A 22790-nucleotide genomic window follows, 5' to 3' on the forward strand; every position below is an offset into this window, starting at 1 on the left:
ATAGATTTACAGAATAGAGAAGCCACATGAGGTCCTTTTCATTCTCCATTACTTGGTCTGTTGTCAATTTGTCCAAGATGTCTGCTCATCTACGAGATGAGTCACTTCAGGTTTTCTTCCCTCTTACACAGCAGTTACATATGAAGCTGACACAGGGTGACTGGAATATATTAATAAACCTTCCTTCTTCAACACATTTGTTTCCAGTTTCTGAATTGACCCTATTTTGGAGCTCCTTATCCTAAAATATCCCCAAACTGGTTTCACACGTTTAGCTACCTTTGTAGATAGCCACTCCTGTGTTGTGTGTATTTTCTGCTGCTTTTGTTGACTTTCACTTAGGATGAACTAGTCATTATTGGTATTAGAAGACATCCTTTTACTTGCGAGTGCAAATTTCTGTCCATCAGAGTAATAAAAATGATAATATCTGTCAAGAAAAAAGACTTGCGTTTTCTCAGAAATTCTTGCGTCAAGAACTGTGTCAGACAGCGCTCGCATGTTATCAACATTCAAAAAGTCTGTGTATAACCTTAATCATCATATTTCCGAATGAACATTGAACAACGCTTGTGGATTTTGACGAAATACTTTAAAATTGGTTTTGTTTTGATCTTAAGGTGGTTTATAGTTGGTGTTAGAATTATAGATTTTAGTATCGTGATACGTATCGTATTGCCACTCTTTGTATCGGGGTTCGTATCGTATCACATCGCAGCTTCAGTGCACAATACTTTGGCAATATATCGTCGTGACTAAAATGTTAGTATCGTGATGTATTGTATCGCAGGTTGTATGCAAATACCAGCACTAATTAGTGCCTTCATTATTATTTTTACTTTTGTGAGCAATGTGAAACAATAAATTAAGGGACAAACAACAGCAACAAAAACGAAAATAGAAACGGAACACTGAAAATATGACTTACCTATCTGCAATATTTTTAAATTCGCTGACATGTCTATATTTTGCAATAGCCCAACATGTCTTTAGGTGATTCAAAAGGACATTTTATTTAACAGGATATATTTCAGAATATGGTCATCTGTTGAGTTTTGCTGATGTATAGAGCTAGTGGTTGACCTTGAGGTACATTCCATACTCCAGATGATGAGATCTCACCAGACAAGGGGAAGGAAGTGAATTCCTTACTTCACAATTTACAGCCTCTTAAGGTTCACGTTACAAGGCCTTCACAAAGGTGTGGGACAATGCAAACAAGCTCAACTGGTCAAGGGTTGATAAGTGATTATTATCACTGCCCGGTGACCCCCCCTCAGCAAAGAGACAAAATGGTCAACTAAACGGAGCTCACTTGAACTGTTTTCTAAAGGAACTCACTCTAATGTCTCTCAATAGATTTGTGTGCTCTATCTAAAGAACAGTGATATCCGAGACTAGTGTGTGTCAACTTTTGTCTTAAAGGTGACAACACAAAATACTCTTTTTTCCATGACCGTATGTGATTGTGTGTTGCTGAAATCATTTAGTTGGTTTACTTTCTTGTATACTGTACCTCGGATTAGGTTTGGTTGTACAGAATACTGTCTTCGTTTTTCTCTTTTCTCTATTTAACTGAAATGCAAGTTCCCCATACTCAGGTTGTCATGGAGAATTTTAAATCCATTTCACTGATCTGTGGAGACCTCCTTTAAATCCCTGTCACTGATCTGGAGAGACCTTTAATTCTGTCACCCAGTCATTGGAGACCTCCTTTAAATCCATGTCACTGATGTGTGGAGACCTCCATTAATTCTGTCACCCAGTCATTGGAGACCTCCTTTAAATCCATGTCTCTGATGTGTGGAGACCTCCTTTAATTCTGTCACCCAGCCTGTGGAGACCTCCTTTAAATCCATGTCACGCATGAGTGGAGACCTCCTTTAATTCTGTCACCCCGCCTGTGGAGAATACCTATGACTCCCTGTCACCCTCTTTGTGGAGACCTTTTTATTTCCTACACACCCACACGGAAACATGCCACATGGAAACAGGATACAAGAATTGCCATTCAGTTATCCATTGTGTAAATATATTATGTTAAGACCCAAAGAAGTCAACATCTCATATCTACAGGAAAATATCAGTTTTCAGCTTTTACATTTTACATCCTGAGCTTCTTGTTGTTCAAAGTGGGTAGCCTAATGGTTAAAGCGTTACGCCAAAGACCGGGTTGATTCCCCACACATGGGCACAATGTGTGAAGCCCATTTCTGGTGTCCCCCGTGATGTTGCTGGAATATTGCTTGGCGGCGTAAAACCAAACAGTCAGTCAGTTAGTCTTGTTGTTCATCATAGTTGGCCATGAAAACAAACAGTTATGGGAACTTGATATAAACGGTTTACTGAAACCATACCAGCTCCTGACACATTGGTAGCTTGTTGTATCATAACTATTCTTAATAAAACATTGGAATTCAGTAGAAGAATGGGTCCTCAGTAGTTAGTCTCCGTGGTCTTGTGGATGTAGCGTCTGCTCATAGACTAACAACTAGTCTCTGAAATGATATTTTACAGGGAGAAAAGCTCATAGTGAACAAAAATAAAATATAATGAAAAAGAGCCCTGTGACTTTCTCCATTTTCAGCTAGAGATCAACTGATAATTACAAGCGCTGTGCTCGCTTGTGAATTCAGCAGATTGGTACAGACCCTGAAGCTGTGGAAATCTAGACTTGCCACATTTTCTAGACTTGCGTGGGCTTTCTTGGATATATTTGCTTCAGGGTCTGTATGACAGACTACGTCTGCTCAGAGTATGTAGGTTGGTGGAAAGAATGCCTTGAGTTAGCAACTGAAGCCATGGAGAGCACTTCCTCAGCTATTGTGGTGAATGTCCAAGAATTGTCATGGAAATGATAAAAAAGCTGCAACCCCACGCCAAACACTTTGGTTCTTACTGGCCGGAACATTGCTCTTTGCATAATCTTGGTAGAATTTAGTGTTGTCATTGTCATCTTGATATTTTTATTGATTTAGCATACTAGACCAAACAGAATGTTACTAGACACAGATTTCAGGCTAGTGGCTGAGGTTGCAATAAACACAGCATGTGACGTCATCAAAGCGCAGTGTCACATGATAAACTACATCCCAAAATATATTCTGTCAAAACATCACGTCCCAATGTCTAATGATTTGTAACATCGAGTGATTTGTTTTCAGTAAACAAAGTCAATTTAGTGTCTGCAAATGTAATTGTTTCAATACTTTTGGCACTTCACTGTAGAAATATACTGATCAGAATTGGATTCAAATCCATGATCATACCGTGGGTCACAGTCATGCCCAAGGGATGCAACGCTGTATAGAGAATTCATGCAGTGTTGTCACATTCTTGTGTTCAGAATGGACAGGAAACTCAACATTTGATACATCATGATAGAGATTTGGTCACCATCTTAGTGTATAGCACTGTCATTTCTGGCCAAATATGTGGTTTGCTGTCACATCACAAACAGTCAGGGTGTTCATCCTGGAATGATACAGTTTACAAATAACTTGAAAGGGACAGATAATGAGATATAAGAAGCATTTCCTATTATGCTATTATGGTCATATTATTCTGAATAGTTTTGGGGAAATTGTTTAAGTGTCCTGTCTCTTGGTCTTTGAAACAGGTCCATGATCAAACTGCGGTCAAACTATTTCACATCCTGGGGCGGTGGGGGTAGCCTAGTGGTTAAAGTGTGTACTCATCACGCCGAAGACCTGGGTTCAAATCCATACATGGGTACAATGTGTGAAGCCCATTTCTGGTGTCCCCCACTGGGATATTGCTAAAAGCAGCATAAGACTAAACTCATTCACTCCCTAGGTCTGATAGGTCTGCTCAATTTCACATCCTCATTGAAGACCGGTCAGAAAATCCCTATCAGGATGCAACACAAGACTGTTTCGAACTATGAAACATTGTTATTCGTTCTTGCACATTGTACCATAATTAATGCAGGATGATATCTCAGTTGGCAACTAACGGGATCGGGTGGTCAAGCTCGCTGACTTGGTTGACACATGTCATTGAATCCCAATTGCATAAATCGATGCTCATGATGTTGATCACTGGATTGTCTGGTCCAGACTGGATTATTTACAGATTGCCGCCATGTAGCTGGAATATTGCTGAGTGCTGCGTTAAACAACAAGCAACGAACCAACTCAGTTGGATGAATCAGGACAAGTACCTGGAGACACATGCTCATGCCCTCAGCTGTATGTTGCTTTATAAGTGCTACAATCTTTAACACAATGATGAACCCCCTTTAACTTGACCTCAGTTTTATTGCAAAGCTATATCTGTTAATCAACGGAAAATATCTTTGAACAAATTGGGCAACAATTGGAGCAAGAGAGAGTATTTCTATTTTTCAGCCATAATTGATCTCTGTCGAGGACCTTGGCACACATTTCGTTGTTGATTTATGAGGTCAGTCAGCCATGTTTATACGATCAGGTGGATAGCATGGAATGTTACACAATATAAAGCAATTGATTTCTGCTCAATTAACAAAATTTCCCCTAACTGCATAACATTCTAAGTATTGTGTTTTGTGGAACCTCTGTATGGCTAGACACCAAAAAGATCAAGGGACTTTGTAATTGAACGTTTATTACTTGTTGGACAAGAGCATGTTGACATTTTGAAGCTATCAATCCAACGACCTTGACATTTGAACAGTTGTTGGGCTACTCCTGGATAATAGACTCATTCATTTTTAACTAGCTTGGTCTGATACATCCAGTCAGGTGTCACAGTTCAACAAATCTGATCGGGTTAAGGTCCCATTACGTTATGAAATTGAAAGGTTGTACTCTTCCTAAAATAGTGTCATTTTTATAAGTCTGGCAGTCTACAGTACAGGAGATCAGTGTATCGTAGTAAGGCCAGACCAATTTTATTTCTTATTTTACAGATTTTTATCCTCGGAACCTGAAGGCAGGAAGGAAGAAAATAACAATATGTATAGATAAAAATTATGTTGGTAGATTTGATTGAATCAGTTTCATGAATATATACTAGGATTGTCCATTTTGATTTCATTTTCTGCCTTCTCATTGTTGATTTAAACGATAGCAATCATGGTAATCTAAACAGATGTAAAAGTTTCTTGCCAGTCAAAATTGACTTTTCTAAAAGGCATTGATAAAGTCTTGATGGAAAAAGTTTATCAATTGATCGATAATTGAAAAATGTTTAAATGCCCTGACTTCGGAGGCTTCCCTGTAGCAGGTAGTATTATAGTTCATGGTATTCATGTCTCAATTGCCTTTTGACCCGTGAAGGTCCGGGTTAGAATTGATCTTCAGTAACCCATGTTTGTCGCTTGTAAGAGGCGACTAACAGGATCGGATGGTCAGGTTCGCTGACTTGGTTGACACATATCATCGGTTCCCAATTGCGCATATCGATGCTCATGCTGTTGATCACTGGATTGTCTTGTCCAGACTTGATTATTTACAGACCGCCGCCATATAGCTGGAATATTGCTGAGTGCGGCGTAAAACTAAACTCACTCACTCAATTGCCTTTTGTGGTTTTGTCATATTGTTCACAGACATTTGTATGTGACAACATTTTGGAAAGATTCTTTATATTATAGTGCTATAAGCATGATGCTTTTTGAGAATCAATGCACACATAATCTTGTATTGCCAAAGATATCTGTATGAATTTTGGGTAGAATAGTCATAGCACTTCGACAAGGAAGTAAAAGTGTTGTGGATTGGTTGACATATGTCAATAGGTTTTGAAGTCTGATATGCGGGTCTGTTAAGCGTATTGATGACTTTCTCAGTGAACAGATGTTTGTTGTCATTTCTAGGTTTCGAGATGACTCATGTTCATAATGCTGATAGTATGTGACAAACCACATGATTGTTATATTTATGGTTTACCTAGGATGTAGGAAAGCCAAATTTTCTTGTCAGAAATAGTGTTAGCATTAATTTCAGTATTTTTGGACTGTCAGCTTTCAAGAAAACACAATATTACTGGAATCAGTGGGCTTGCTTGGCATACAATCAGATGCGGCTGAAGTACTGAATTAAGCTGAATTTGAATTACTTTGCATTATATTCAATAAATGGTATGTATCGTCCTTTGTTGACAGGTATTTGAACTGTAAAGATTATCCCTGCATCACATGGAGCTGTGGCCAAAGCTGCCGTTTATATATCCATTAGTCTGCATTCGGTCTATGTATTTGTGGATTTCTACGTATATATTCTCCAGTCTTCCCAGTTTGATTTTCAAGCAGTTGATGACATATTTATGTTAATGATATGACTGTATTCCAAACTGGCCTCATTGACCTGTGACAGCTGTTTGTCTACACGCTGAAGGAAAGAACTCGATAATTGTCAGTAACCTGGGTATTTGAACAAGTGGAAAACATTCGTGTTTACCTGGGAATTTTAACATTTGAAATATTTGACAAACACATTTGGTTTCAAATTGAATTCCTAAGAGTTCAAATCAAACTGACTGCTGCACATGGGTGCAATAGCACAGCGATTGGTTAAATAAACACTGATTGGTTTTGAGACACTGAGCGAGAAAATATCCGGTCACACTTGAAAAAGTAGTTTCATAAGTATTAGGAAATATTCAGTGTTTATACATCCTTGTACAAATGTATGCATGCTTAAGGGCACCATATAAAGACTTCCGTTATAAGAAGTAGTTTGAACGGTGACTAAACACATGGTAGCGTCCTTGGGTATTAATTCTGTCAACAAACCACAATATGCAGCTTATTACTACACAAGTTTTAAAAGGTCATTTTCATTATTTTGGAAATTAAATTGAGACACGTCTCTATATCATTATCAATGATGAAAAATATCTTTAAGACATTTGGGAAAGAATGAGGTAGTCTTGTAGAAAACAATCGATCTGAAGCAGTGCTTAGTAACATATAATGCAGAAAAATGCATTAAGTTAACTACGATGGAACTGTTTGAAAATCTTAGCGTAATAGCTTGTGTAGTTGTTAATGAAGGACAGTACAGTAGACTAGTGGTTATAACATATGCTCATCATGCTAAAAGCTTGGGTTCACATCCCACAAGGTTATGTCGTCTGCTCATTTCTGTTTCTGCTTCAATAATTTTGATGGAATGTTTTTGTAAAACAGTTATAACTACTTGATCATGAATGCTGACCAAACAAAGTTGGATTGTTTGAAAGTCCCACAGTGACTAGAGTGCCTGTTTAGTATAGGTGGTAAAGGCCTCACTTCAATTGCCAACATGGGTATTATGCAAGGAGTATTGCAGAACTGGTGTAAAACCATACTCGCTGACTTTTGATGAGCCTGAAATATCTCCTATTCCAAACAAGCCATGAGTTAAGTTTACTCTTCCCATCCTCATGCAGGTGCGTCATCAGATTGGGCTTCATAATGAGCAGCATGTTTCAAAATCTATTTAAACACAGAAAAACAGAATCATCCCCCTCAACCAGATTTACTCCGAGCAGGCTTATCCATACCTCTGTTTAACGACCTACCCAGCGTCACATGCACGGCAGGATGTTAGTGCTGGTTTTTTTGTCACCCCACTTCAACGTTGTCCAATAATTGTGGTGCACAGATAACAACTGTGCCATACTTCAAACCTGTCATTGACTGAATTAAAGTGAGTCTCTGCTATGTTCTGGTGCCCAATTTCACTCTGATCTGTGAAAGACTTTGTTGTGTGCAGTTAGGTAACCAATAACTTTTCATAGTTAAAAGTAATAAAGTTTGTGTAAGCAGACAAAGTGCTATTTCAAAGTCTTCAATAAAACTTTATATGGCGGCCCATGTTTCTGACCCTAATCCTTCTTTAATTAGATCGAGCTTGAGGCTCATTAGAAAGCTTCATTCAACACTTTATATCAACAGCCTTCAGACTCAATTTTTTCTCTGATGAATCCAGTACAACAGCTTAGCTTATTTCCATAGACACAAATAATAAGGCCTGGACTGACACTGAAAATGGTCTCCACAGAGCCCTTCAAGTTGCCCTACAGGGTTTGATATATCCTCCCCTACAGTGGATCAGCAATAGCTACCGGCCATCTTAATGTTTCACATCAAGAATAATGTCCACATTCCTGTCATCCTCTTTCAACTCCTGGGGGACAATGAGAACTTGATGCCTACAACAATACCAGCCCTTGTTGATGACCTTGGACTTGACCCCTATGATCACAGGAAAGTTCTGGAAAGTGCCGGAAAGTGCCTGAACTTTTGTCTCCTTTATACGAGCAGTACAGTACAATAACTTTGTGTTTTATATCCTTGTCAGTTAATTACACATATATTTTAGAGGTTTGTAAATAACTAAGTCATGACAAACATGTGGTTGCTGTTATTAAGGACATCCCACATTGCACAGATACTCTCATGCAATATCAGCCAAGTCACTGACTGACAACCAAATTCAATTTGGTTGCTCTGAGACCAGTATCTTTTAATACTTTCAAATATCAGATCTGCTGGTTTATTGTCTGGTCCAGGCAAGATTATTTACAGAATGTCATTTTATATATTGAATCATTGATCAGTGCAGCGTTACACAACACACAAACATATACATGTTACAACCACAAGTGTTTTCGGAACACGTAAGCATGGATTCCTATTGGTTTATCTATTTATAACAAAGTTAATCACTGAACAATGATGGCCTGTTTTCCAAGGGACGTGATATAATTAATCCTGTTGCACAGAATAAATAGATCTTCTTAAGTTTGTGTTTGTTTTAGATTGTAGCCCCAGATCCATTACCCATTGCAAAAGTTAATCTCAAAGGTCACCCTGCCCTGCTGGGGATAACATTTCATAATGTATCACATAAAATCATGTGATCAAATATTGCTGTGATAAATCAGAATATTTGCAGAGTCCATCCAAAGCAAAATATTAAGATTTCAAACCTGTGCTTTCTCTCATTTGTTCCCATAATTTCCAAAGAAGCATCACTTTTTACCTTGATATTTGCTACCTGTAAAATTATGTGTTTATTATCCATCTTGCTTATGATGATTTACAGGATAATTTATGTTTGCTTACTCGTTTTACTCGCTGAAATTGCGATGTTATTGGCATATTTTGAAATAAAGTACCTAAACAATTGCTTACATGTCTCTAAAAAAACAATTATTTGTTAAAATCTTTATTCTTGTAAGTTAGTTTCTCTCAAAGCTTGAATAGGTGGTTGAAAAAAAGAAAGAAAAATGCACCTTTAAAAAGTTTTTTCAGCTTGTGTAAACATATGGTTTATAGTTTTTTCAGCTTGTGTAAACATATGGTTTGTAGCTATTGATGAAATGAAATTAGGATTCAGTGTTATGATTGCCAAGATCCTGATTGTTTAAACATGCACTTTGATGAATGTGATGTGTTGTGTCAAGACGGAATTGAAAGCTATTATTTCAACATTTAATTTGGTCCTGACAGTTTTAGTGCACTTAACAAACTACCATTGTAATGAACTAAACTTAATGGTCTCTTATCATATATTAAATCCATCACATTTCACAATGTCTGGAAACACTTATTAAATTTCAATTGATCATATATTATATGCAGAATTAAAATTATAAACTATTTTTCCCAATGTAATTGAAAACAACGATTCATCGGACACATGCTTCTGAGCCGGGTCCACAATAACATTGTCAAAGAGCAAAATAACGATGATTTCGAGGAAATGATTAAATAAATAGAATAAACTAATGAATAAAATCAACAACAGCATTCATAAAAGTTGTCAAGCGTACATATAAAATTACTTTTTCCATCTTTTTTGTGCGATCATGTAATGCAAGTCAAATCACTGACAAGTGACATCTCGACTCTACGCCGCCTCAATCTTCAATTCGGACCACGATGTTTAATCACGAAAATATATGCATGAAGCACTTTTGTCACAGGTCATAACCTAGCGACGATCCAATAAGTCCATAATTTACGATATGTGGCGATTTCTTGCTTAATTTGTTCAGAATAGCATTATTTTACCCAAAACTTTTCGTCTAAATCTAAAAAATTTAGTTTCACGGTATATCCATTGCAGTAATATGATAGGCTGCCTTAGGTCCGCGTGTCTGATTTTGACAATCCACCGACCCTTATAGCAGACTGTAGCGAAAAAAGCGTCATTAGAAACCAATTTTTATCCAATAAAATAAACTTCTTACAACTGTGAAAATACTCTCGCGAAGGGTTCAGTGATGTTGTTGATGTTCAGAGCTTTGAGCGATACCCGGCATCAAAGCGATTAGCCTCCCATGTTATTCATCTTGAAGCCGAAAGCGGAGGTATTTTCCGTTGTTATGTCATGTTACCGGCCCGGAAAGCCACAGATATCGGGAAATAGGCTGACCATACATATTATTTAAGAAATCTTTTTATAATAATTTTCTGATTACGTAAAAGTGAAAATATAAAAGAAAAGGCACGGGCATGTTATGACATGTCACAAATGGAAAAAATCACCTTAGTTTTGCTTCTTTAAATGGGTTTATCTGGGCGTTATAAATGTAAGCTTGCATTTTTCATTCAAAATAATTTTATTTAAGTTGTAGTTGTATTATTTGAATAATATTATAAAAATAAACTTCATATTTATCAACATTAGGATTAGATCTTTTAAATGGTGTATGGGATGTAGTAGCAATAACGTTTTGCAAGCTTATAATTTCCTTCATAAACATAGGCTTCATCTATGACCTCAGAGTCTCTGGGAACTCGGTGTCATGGCAGTAAATGCCTCTGGTTGACTGGTGTTGAAAGAGTTAATGTAGTCTACTGAAGATGTTTGTACCAAAATTTTAAATTTAGATTGTACTTTTTCCTCATGAAATTTAATCTGTCCCTGTCTCCGGGAGGAAATGTTGTGTGATCCTAGTGATACAGAGGGGCGGATACAGCTTTTTGAGAAAAGAGGGTTGCGCAGTTCAGAAAGGGCACCCCTGAACCCCCGCCTGGATCCGCCTATGATACAACATGTGTGTCGGTGGGGTAGCCTGGTGGTTGAAGCGTTCACTCATCACGCCGAAAACCTAGGTTCAATTCCCCACATGAGTACAATGTGTGAAGGCCATTTCTGTGATATTGTTGGAATATTTCTAAAAGCGGCGTAAAACTAAACTCACTACAACATGTGTAGCGGTGGGGTAGCCTGGTGGTTGAAGCGTTCACTCATCACGCCGAAAACCTAGGTTCAATTCCCCACATGAGTACAATGTGTAAAGGCCATTTCTGTGATATTGTTGGAATATTTCTAAAAGAGGCGTAAAACTAAACTCACTACAACATATTAGTGTGTTTAATAGGGCAGAGTTGGTAATGCAGGTTGTTGCACCTGACAGGATACTACTCAACACAAGCTGTTGTGGTATATCTAGTAGACTACACTCAGTCTCTAGGATACATATTGTTCTGGAAACAAATAATCCCATTTGAACTGAAAAGTCGCCCCAGTGAGATGGAGGATTCTGAACTTGAATAAATCTAGACTTACTTCATTTAGGGCTTTCACATTGCAAAAAAGGCTGGGTGGAGAGGGTAATTATGTGGTTCAGGGACTGTGAGACAGACCAGTGTATGAAACACTTACTGTAAGTACTGCCGCACCTACTGCCCTAACGCACTGTCAAGTTTAGTTTCATGTCCGGGAAAGAGCTGATAATCAATACACAAGCGATGCATTTGCTACGAATACAGATCAGGGATACATCTAGGATTTCACCCCAAATGCCCTTATCAGGCACTTTAGGAAACAATTCTTCCTTCTAAATTGAGATGTTTGGAAATAATATTTTCTTACTTTCTACTGTATTTTTAACACTTCATTCAACACAAGAATTAGAACAACGCATTAAAGCCTCAACCTGTATTGATCTGTGAAATACAAGCCAACTCTAAACAGCTGTAATGTTTCATAATACATTTGACACTAGTTGGGGATTTCATCCCGATATTAGTTGGACATGCAGTATATCAGCCTCTGAGCTGGTGGAGACAAACACCTGCAGACAGTCATTATATATAGTGGCAGGACCCGCGAAGATCCGGCTCAGAATTGATCTTCAGCAACCCATGATTTTCGTAAGAGGCGACTAACAGGATCGGGTGGTCAGGCTCGCTGACTTGGTTGACACATGTCATCATATCCCAATTGCGTAGATCGATGCTCATACTGTTGATCACTGGGTTGTCTGGTCCAGACTGGATTGTTTACAGACAGCCGCCATATAGTTGGAATATTGTGGAGTAAAACTAAACTCACTCACTGTAGTGGCAGTGTCCAGATGTATATGATACAGGTATCAAAAAGTCAGTCCCGTACAGATAGCAGAACATAATCTTCTGTGCGTCCCTGTTGATAGCAGAGCAGAGATGTCTGGGGTCAAGTACACAAAAAACGATAGTGTGCTACATGGTTGGTTATGTACTGGAGGGCGGTGGGGTAGCCTAGTGGTTAAAGCGTCCGCTCGTCACGCCGAAGACCCGGGTTCGATTCCCCACATGGGCACAATGTGTTAAGCCCATTTCTGGTGTCCCCCGCCGTGATATTGCTGGGATATTGCTAAAACTAAACTCAGTCAGTTATGTACTGTTGATGGTGTCGAGGGTTGCTCATGATATTGGCCACTAGTTTGGCCCTGATTGTTATATACAGCAGTGAATTTGCTGGTATATTGCTGCACTAACTCACTCCCTTTGATTCCACTCTGCTCATCTCTTCTCCTAATCACTCACTTACACAAGCCGCCTTTGTGTGGCGTTAATTTTTTTTATGCAAATTGCAATATTGAGCTAAGAAAACTATTTCCCATGTAGATTCAGGTACAAGTGTTATATTTTAGTATAAATGTCTCTTTGGTTCAAATTTAACTTCCACTAAATTGTTTTATTGATTTATAACATATTAATTTCCACTTTCTAACTTCCATTAACTGTCAAAACTATGTCAACACATGCTGAACATGGCTCTGTTTAAGCCAAATAATTAATAATGATGTTATAATACATTGTTTCGCTTTGCAAATGGCACTGTTTAATAAATAAATAAGTGTACATGTACATTCAGTTTCTCATGTTCACTGTTTTCTTGGAGTGATTATTTTGTTACTGTGGCACTGCATTCAAGGTATTAATTCTTCTCAGATGCCAGCCATTATTGTAATTAAATATTCAGTTTCCATTCAACTTATTGATTCCAAGTCAAGGCTAGTTTAATTAGGTCCAATTTGACATACATTTCTGGTATAGATCAGCACCAGTTAGCTTGTCACGGCCATGGTACCTGGGATTTAATGCTCACACATAGCTGTGTATGTCTCTAGTAGATGTCCTTATATGGTGTTTCCAAGAATGGGCAGAGTTAATACTGCCAATCAGTAGATCTTGGTACAAGTACTTCCTGAGCCTAGTAGAATACATGAGAAATAACTTCAACAGTTGTAACTCAAGCTTTCACGACTTTCAGTCCTTTATACAGTGACTCCACATCCAGTATCCCAAACGCCATGTTGGTATTTCCTTATAAGGAATGTTTACATCTACACGCTCCTCACCGACAAAGTCTATAAATGGACGGTTACAACAAACCTAAATATGGTTCACACGCTTGTGCTGTTGTCCGACAAAGCCGATGTGAGGCTTAGTTAGAGCTTAACCTGCGCAAATCTTCCTGGCTTGACTCACCAATCTGGGGACAAGACAGTTTTGGGAAGTTGCCTAGCGCACAGATTGACCATTGACCAGTGCCCTCCATACCAGAGTCACAGCAGGTGAAAACAACGTGAAGCTCGTTAACTGCATACCTGCACAGGTAGTTCAAGCATCTTGTTTCGGGGACATTGTGCATGGGATAAAAACGTCACACCTGACTGACTGGACATAACCCTGGACTTTGTAAAGCTATTCTCCCACTGGCTGCTAGTAAGTTTAGTTTTCATGGCATTGTTTCAAAGTAATTACTTGTTTTGCATTTAGATGGATGCTTGCATACTAATAGAGTGTTGATATGGCAGTGTTATTAATAATTAAACAATATGTGTCAGTTAATAATTTGCAATATTGTAATGTTCAAATAATGCATTAGGAGAACACTTTCCATAATGCATTATGGTTTTGATTACGCGGGTTTAGTGCCCATGTTTTAATTTACAGTTGACGGAAAGACAGCTTTAATGTTATTTGCTCGTTGCCTATTTTTAGCCTTTGGTTAAATTAATTTAACAAATCTTATTTGCATAAGAATATTGCAGCATCTCCACCCACTTACACAATACGTGTAAAAAAAATTCTGTGGTTTAAATTTAAACATTTGCAAAAAATACTATTTGCCTATTTGTTTGCACACACTTTAGACACTGAAGCACTGTGTTAATTTTTTTCTATTTTTTTTTTTTATTGAGTGTTACTATTAGGCAGTAATATCTTGGATTTCCTGCCGTCAAGGCTGTGTAAATAGTCCTTTGACATTTGACTGATAGAAAGAGCCGATATAGCCTTATACGCACATCTGTGTATAACTGCTATATAGCATGCCTCATGCACAACTCATTGTCACAAGGTATTGATTGGCTGTTTGTATTGGGTAATGAGTGCTATGTAGTTCAGGTAAATATGTGCATTGGACTGGAACGTGTGAATGAAATATTTCTTTTGTAAATTTGAATTTGTAAGATGTGAGTTTTTGTGTGGATTTAAGACTGATAAGAATTTATATATGTAATTTCTGTGGGTATATCATTGAATATTGTTTTGTGGTCTATGTGGTTGAAGATTGTTATTGAGGTCAAATTGTTATAATGTGAAAGTTTGTGCTAAATAATATTTTTAAGCCTCCTACTCTGAATTTGCCTTCCGTTTCCTTGATGATAGATTTTTGTGTTATTATACCCACAGGCTATTAGTCGACTCAGGATTTGGACATGTTGTATGGTCACAAGTGGTCCATTTGTTTGGGGGGTGGGTAGCCTAGTGGTTAAAGCATTCCTCGTCACACTGAAGACCCGGGTTTGAATCCCCACATGGGTACAATGTGTGAAGCCCATTTCTGGTGTCCCCTGCCGTGATATTGCTGGTATATTGCTAAAAGCAGCATAAAACCATACTCACTCACTTGCTCACCCATTTGTTTGAGGTTCCTGAAATTGGGTTTGTTGCACTTGCCAGAAACGATCACAGGTAGAAGTTTCCAGGTTTGTCAGTGCCATACATGCGCTTATGGATTTTGTCAAAACAGTATACGTCAAGACCTGCGTCATATACTGCGAGAAATAAATAAGGGATCACAGAAAAATTGAAGCGTTCCTTTATCATTTTCCAGTTTTCATCGCCACAGCGCTATTCAAAGCTGGTGATGAAAACTGGAAAATATAAAAGGAACGTTTAAATTTTCCTGTGATCCTTTATTTGTTTTCTCTCAGTATATCAGGCTTTCCTACCACATGAGACAATGTACATGAAATACTGTTCAGAGTGGTTTTAAACCCAGCTCACTCACTTTCTAAATTGGACATGCAGCTGCAGTTCCTGCCAGACGATGACCGGATGACACACTGGTAGCATGCGCCTGGCTGTTACAGGATCTACATTAGACTAATGCTTAGTGCCTGAATATATATAATTTTGATAGTAACAAATATACCCATATAAATTGAAAAGGAGCCACAGGAGTTGGGAGATTCTGAACCTGGGGAAATCTAGCATTGCAGGGAGGGCAAGGCATTAGGGAAAATAATGTGGTTCACGGACTGTGAGACAGACTAGATCGACATTCACGATGCAGTCTACAAGTGGCTGAAAGTGGGCCACAGATTGTCACTCTGACAGGAACACAAAGCGTACCTCAGAGAGAAAACATGTTCCAGGACACACCCTTAGTGATATAGCCAACAAAATAATTTCCATTCCCTCAACTTGGGTCAAATATGTTTTGTGTAAGATATGAGTCATTTGTAATCAAGCATAGAAGTCCTAATTCTTTGTCACAACCTTGGTAAAAAGTTAAGAGGTGCTCCTTTGTTTTCAGACATACGGCAAGAAAGTTAGTTGCACCAATTAAGGATCAGTTGAGCTGAGGGTGTCATCGACACAGGGTACTACAGAAAAGTACCCTAGCCAAAAGCATAATATACAAACGTAGCCTAGGATGAGTCCCTTCTGCATTGTGTCGTTTTCTTGATGGAACTGTCATACTGTTGTATTAGATGTATTTGATTGTGTTATGTAAGCAGTGTGCGAAATAGTTACTGGCCCACTAGCCTGTGGCTAGTAAAATCAGTCGGGCCAGTAAGGTCATTTTGTAAATATATCACTCTCTCCAACTTGTAAAGTTATAATACACTTTTAAATCATGCAAATTATGGCCTGATGAAAATGTTCATCATGTTAGCAGCTTAATGATGAAACCTGTGTCTACATTCAAATTTGGGACTAGTGAATTATTTTGTGGGCTAGTAACTTTCAAGCATAGCTAGCCTGATTGGCTGGCAAAATTAGGAAACTATTTCGCACACTGTATGTAAGAAACAAGCATACACAGTAACAAATATTTTGCAATGCACAATATACCACTCACAATCAGGCAAACAGGAACAACTACGTACAGTTTTGGTTTTAGATAGAGGCATATGGACTCGTCCGACATTTAGGGTACCAGGTACCTTTCAGTATTTTCACTTTGGTTAGGGTACGTATCTGTAGCACCTGCGCCAACAAAAAACCCTTCAGCATCAGTTGGGCAGGGAGTTGGTAGGTGATTCATTATGAATTAGCATTGCATCAACAATCTTGCATCAGTTCACGACAAGCAGTGTCATTCACTTAGTTGACTGTACGTCATTGTTACCATTTAATTGGGTCAGTGCTTATGTTTGTTGACCTCTGGATGTCCAGACTAGATTACATTCCAACTGCACCACAAAAACTGGAATATTTCCGAATGGAGCAATAACAATAAATAAACACATCAGTCTGTAATTTAAGCGTCTTAAGTCTATTAAAATTGTTTGGTTGAGTAAACTCAGCAATTAGGAGTCCATACAATAACACTAATTTCTATGAAAATGTTTGATGGATGAAACGTTTGGAGGATGATAAAAGCATGTATGATAGTTACTCCCTTTTTAAAATGTTTGATGGATGAAACGTTTGGAGGATGATGAAAGCATGTATGATAGTTACTCCCTTTTTAAAATGTTTGAGATACTGAAGCATGTGACTATGGATAACAACAACATTTCTATTGATGTCTTTTAGTGGCATTTAGAAGTTGTTTGTAGATGGCCAAGATATTTTTATGGATTAAACTTCTTTTTGATTTACCTCACAACGTTTCGGGACCATTCCAGGTCCTTTCATCAGGTGAACTCAATTAAAATTCACCTAAGTTCACCTGATGAACATTGTTATTGCACAGTGTAACGTTTTGATGCATATTCTTACACGATATCAAGCTAAAAGTAATTCACTGTGATGGAAAAAGATGTCCTGAGTTGGAGAACTTGTACTCAATCCCATGTGCTCAACACTTCGGCACACATGTGGTAGAAATGGAAATATTTCATGAAGAAATACAGATTTTTATTGTGTTTGCTGAATCAGAGACCATGAGGTTTATTATTACGGTACTGACTTGATGAACTTAAAATAGTTCCCTAAACACAAGCAGCCACATTGTCCTCATCATGTCCTTCCCTGTGAGATGGATCACAGGCAGCTTGACATTTTTCTTCCTTGCAGGCAGTTCCACACAGCAGTAGGAGACAATACTTGACCTAGAATATCTGTCAACACTTTCTGCAAATTCCAGTCAAGGTCGACAAGACATTTGATCATTGGTAATTCTGTCACACTAACTAACATAGCGATACATGCTGTGGTCCGATCTCATGGCCCACATTCCACTGTGAAGTCAGATACAGGTTATTTACAATTACATAGTTACATTCCACACTGCCTGAATCTAACACAAATAGTTTGTACTGACACATGATGAAGCGGATGCAAATATTGCCATGTTTTTGTTGTGAACTGGGGCGGTGGGGTAGCCTAGTGGTTAAAGCGTTTGCTCGTCACGCTGAAGACCCAGGTTCGATTCCCCACATGGATACAATGTATGAATTCCATTTCTGGTGTCCCCTGCTGTGATATTGCTGGAATATTGCTAAAAGTGGCGTAAAACTAAACTCACTCACTTCTTCTGCTCTGTAGGTGAATGGTTAGTGTGATCTCTTGGTCTGAGTCCCAGGTTTGTTCTCAGTGGTTGAATGTTTTGTCTAGGCTATGGCCCCATTCCACAGTCTTAGCACTTAGGTGATTGTCACTCCCGTTTTTTAACATCGACTTATGATGGTCACCTTTATCACTTTGTAAACAACACCCAGCTCTTTGGCAGATATTCAGCTTAAAGTCTGAGACAGATGTCAGTATTAGTTCTTGGATTGATATTCCTACAACAGCTTTGTAGGGTAACTACTCGTTCCTTTATACTAAAGACCTGTAGGGTGAGGTGAGGTGAAATTGGGTATTACGTCGTACTTGAGAATATTTCGCTCATATGACGATGTGCATGCGTGTGTATGTGTATGTGCATGTGCATGTGCATGTGCGGCTGCTTGTACTAGCCCAGACTGAAGCTGGTGTTATAGTGCTAGCCCACTGAGATACCATGCCGCAGTGAAGCATGAATACCCCACTCAGACACATTATACTGACTCCGAGCGACCAGTCCTTCTTGTACCCATTAATGCCAAGCGCCAGACAGAGACCAACAAGTACCATATTTTAACGTCTTTTGGTATGATGCGACCAGGGATCGAACCCGCGACCTTCCACTTTCCGGGCGGACGCTCTAACCACTACACCACGGAGGCGGTCTAAGACCTGTAGGGAGGTGTTAATGCTTAGTTTTAGAATTAGCATTATATATTTTTATGAAAATCAATTTTGAACAACATAATTTGTTTGCCCCAGTTTGTCTGTCAAGGGAACTTTATATTTTGAAACCTAGATCAGGGTTTCACGGGACGTGTGATTCCTGCGTATTGGATGCAGAAATTTGATGAAGTACCCCCAAACTAAAATCCAGTGCGTCCTTGTTGACGCAATATAATATTTTTCTGGGAATGAACTTTCTGAGTTTGAAATGATATCCCATATTAAAATATAAATATTCTGTTTACAATCATTATTCTAATGACATTGAAAGTAACACATATTATAACATAATCATTATCAAATGGGACGCGTCCATGATCATTTATTTGATGGACCCCCAATTTTGGAAATGGACTCTCAAAAAAATATGCCCTGAGTCCCCAGGACTCCAAGTTTCAAAGAGCTACCGTATATAACCGACTATAAGTCGGATCTGACTATAAGTCGGGCTCCTTTCTCAACCCTCTAAATTCTTGCCAAAACCATGTAACTCAAATATAAGTCGACCCCTTTCCCTGTATGTATCGGTATTGGGTAGATCAACGTCGTGACAGTTCAACACTGTAACATGACGAACGTAACCACGTGTTTGTTATTTTGTAAAAGCATGTTCAAGCATGTTCAATACCTGAAACTTGTTTATTTTGAGAGCAGATTTCTGATTGGCTAATGATAAAATGAAAGGCCAATCAACAGAAGCCTTACATAACCAAGAAAGGTTGTGTTTGTGTGAACTGTTTTTTGACTTTGTTTAAAAAGTGAGCGTATGTGTAAAGACCAACTATCATTGAAAACACATCATATAAATGTTACTAAATATGTTTGATGTGGAAATTATGATGTGTAAATATTTTTGTAAATGTGCTTCAAAATGATATTTTTGTATAAAAAACTGTTCAGTTGGGACACGCATTGTGTGGGATGCATTGAGCGAACGCTACTGTACAACCGAGACTGATCGAGTGACACAGATATTTGACTTCGATGTAATTTCTTGATTAATATTATCTGTAGTATTTATTAAATTATTAACAGTATTTTTCAAAACCATCACACAAAACTCCCACAGAATACAAAGAAGTTTACTTTACGTGAAACTTTCTTTCAAGTCGTGTCACGTGGCCCAAATTTATCGATCGATAACAAAGTAAGTAAATAGTTGTGATCAAAATATCTGATTAAATTTAATTTAAGGTTTATATTATGAAATATATTTTACAAAAGACAAACAAAAATTTTTTATATTTTATGTTTTATTTGACCCATGATGTCATTTACCTCTGGAAACGTTGTCAGTACGTATATGCTTCCTGCTTCTGGTGTAAACATCGCCAGTTGAGTTCGCTGGGCTGGCAGATTCACTCACCTGACCTCTGGAATTGTTGGGGTAGATTAATGAACTCAATTATTAGTCGGGTCTGATTTTTAGCTCTTTTTTCTGGTATCAAATTTCCGACTTATAGTCGGTCATCTACGGTATGTAAAACCCTGCTAGATAACTGTGTCCTGGTATCTTATGTAGATTGTTGGTTTCCCATGATAGTTCTGTACATGATCGATGGTAACTTCTGTACCAAACTGTCTAGTATGTCATTGTAAATTAGTGATCATACAGGAAGCCCAGATGGTCCAGTATTAGCTTACAGAGCGGATAGTCTTAGTTTGAATCTCAGCAACGTCTCCATATACATGCTTGTGTTCTGACATATGGACCAGTGGATGGAAATGATGCAGTAACCCTGATGGTCTTGTGTTAGTTGGCAGAGTGGACAGTCTCAGTTTGAATCTCCAGATGGGAATGATTCAGTATCCATGCTTGTGTTCTGACATATGGACATGGATGGAAATGATTTCTGTGTTTGTTTAAAGATTTATCATCTTCTTCCTACTTTTTCCACCATAAAACTTTGTGGTCAATTTTTTAATGTAGTATATTCATGTCCTTTACCATTAAAGTACTTAGGTGCAATATATAGAATTGGAAAGCTTTAAACACGGTAAAGTCCAGACCCATGTAATCTATGACATGTTATCTTTGATATTCAATGAGGTGAGATAGCATTAGTAACTAAATATGCCATTAAAATCTTTCCTGCTTTGAATGGCTGAAAGGTTGAAATTCAAACAAGATTATTGAAACACAATGATTGTCTTGTGTACCGTCACATAGGAAGTATAGATTTATAAATACCATTATTTTCTCAATGCATGTTTGTATGTATATGAACAGTAATTTAATGTACACAGTGTATTATTAATGTGAACTTTGATACCACCCCTAGCCTTGTGAAGGAGACAAGATTATATCATCTCATCAAATCAACACATCCCATGGACCTCTGACCTTGTAATTGTTCAAGGCTACTGTAATAAATAAGGGGTGTTTCCTGTAAGCTGATCACTTGATGGTGGAGAAACACTGATCTGAGTATTCTGTTGACATGAAATGTGTCTAAACCTCGTCTATTATGAACAATATATGTTGTGTGTGGTAGAAGTGTCATTGTGTGTATGTGTTGGCTTGATTCCAAACATGGCTTCATCAGGCCTACCAAAGAAAACTTTCCCACTGTGCAGAAAAATGCTGAAAAGTCCACATTAATTGTGGAAATAGCAACATAAATATAATACCATGCTACTGAAACAGTAAAAACGGCAACTTTAAATCGCTAAAACTGGATAAAAAATGAAGAGCCTGCCACTTCGATTTTGCGCGTATGCTACATGGAAGAGGAAGACTACACTGCATGTTTACATTTTCCAGCTTAGACAAAAGTTACAAGCTTTTTAAAGTATTTCTGTTGTGTTATTTGGCATTTATCATAATCATACTTGTGTGCACACTTTTTAAGGTTACTTTCCATTCGTATGAAATGATTGACAGCAATAATTTAGACATATTCAATACTTTTTCTACGCCAGGCGATTCACGGCTGCTTGGTAATATTAAAGAAACTCGGATCTTAACGCATGCGCAGTAGAGGTCAAAGTTCGCTGATATAAAAATGTTGCAGTTTCATAGTCTTTCGTTGCCGTTTTTACTGTTCCAGTAGCGTAATATGATTATGTTGCTATTTCCACGATTAATGTAGACTTTTCTGCGTTTTTCTTTGGTAGTCGTGTTCATGTAGTTTTATTTGGTGGACGGGGCTGTTCATTTGCTTGTCCGTCGAATCAGGGTGTTCATTTTGGTGTCCCCTGTGCTGTGCTGTGCTGGCTGATGAAGGGATAAGAAATGGGTAATAAGAAAGTAAAATGGATGACTGTCACCTCCATTATTGACATGGTTGAGCTTTGAAATACTTCATCAATGTAGATTTTATCTTAAAAAGAGGCATTTAAATAGTATTTTGTATTTCTGAAAAAATACTCTCACTTCATTGAGAATTTGTTGCTGAGTACAACAGCCATTTGATGTAGATGTTCTTACTTCAATATGACACCATACATACATCCAGTTGTCTCCAGTATATATGCAGTGACTATTTTATGCCATGCTCAGCAATATTCTAGCTTTAGAACAGAAGCCTGTTGGTAATTGATTCACAACAAAATATATAATACTGAATTGTGGATCAGAACCTCTGCTTCACACATGTGGTGTTTAGGTTCAGCTTTTATGCTCAGTGACTGAGTGAGTAAGTTTAGTTTTATGCCGCACTCAGCAATATTCCAGCTATATGGCAGTGGTCTGTAAATAATCGAGTCTGGACCAGACAATCCAGTGATCAACAGCATGAGCATCGATCTGTGCAGTTGGGAACCGATGACATGTCAACCAAGTCAGCGAGCCTGACCACCCGATCCGTTAGTCGCCAGTTCCGACAAGCATGGGTTACTG

The 22790-nt window shown here is 38.1% G+C and overlaps 1 protein-coding gene across 2 annotated transcripts in view; it reads left to right on the top strand.

The window, feature by feature from the left end:
• The window catches only part of LOC124262918 (thymosin beta-like), a 63804-nt gene that overhangs the window by 8192 nt on the left and 32822 nt on the right, over nt 1–22790 (top strand). Inside the window, exon 1 of one of the 2 annotated variants that reach the window (XM_046697521.1) lies at nt 13627–13939. The exons of the other annotated variant lie outside the window; for it this stretch is intronic. The gene's annotated coding sequence lies outside the window, so the exon portion shown is untranslated. Of the gene's footprint in view, nt 1–13626; nt 13940–22790 lie in introns of those variants that run through there. 2 annotated transcript variants of the gene reach the window in all.

The sequence above is a fragment of the Haliotis rubra genome, unplaced genomic scaffold (assembly GCF_003918875.1).
Source record: "Haliotis rubra isolate DU_JTF1 unplaced genomic scaffold, ASM391887v1 Scf86, whole genome shotgun sequence".
In the NCBI taxonomy this organism is placed as follows: Eukaryota; Metazoa; Mollusca; class Gastropoda; order Lepetellida; family Haliotidae; genus Haliotis; species Haliotis rubra.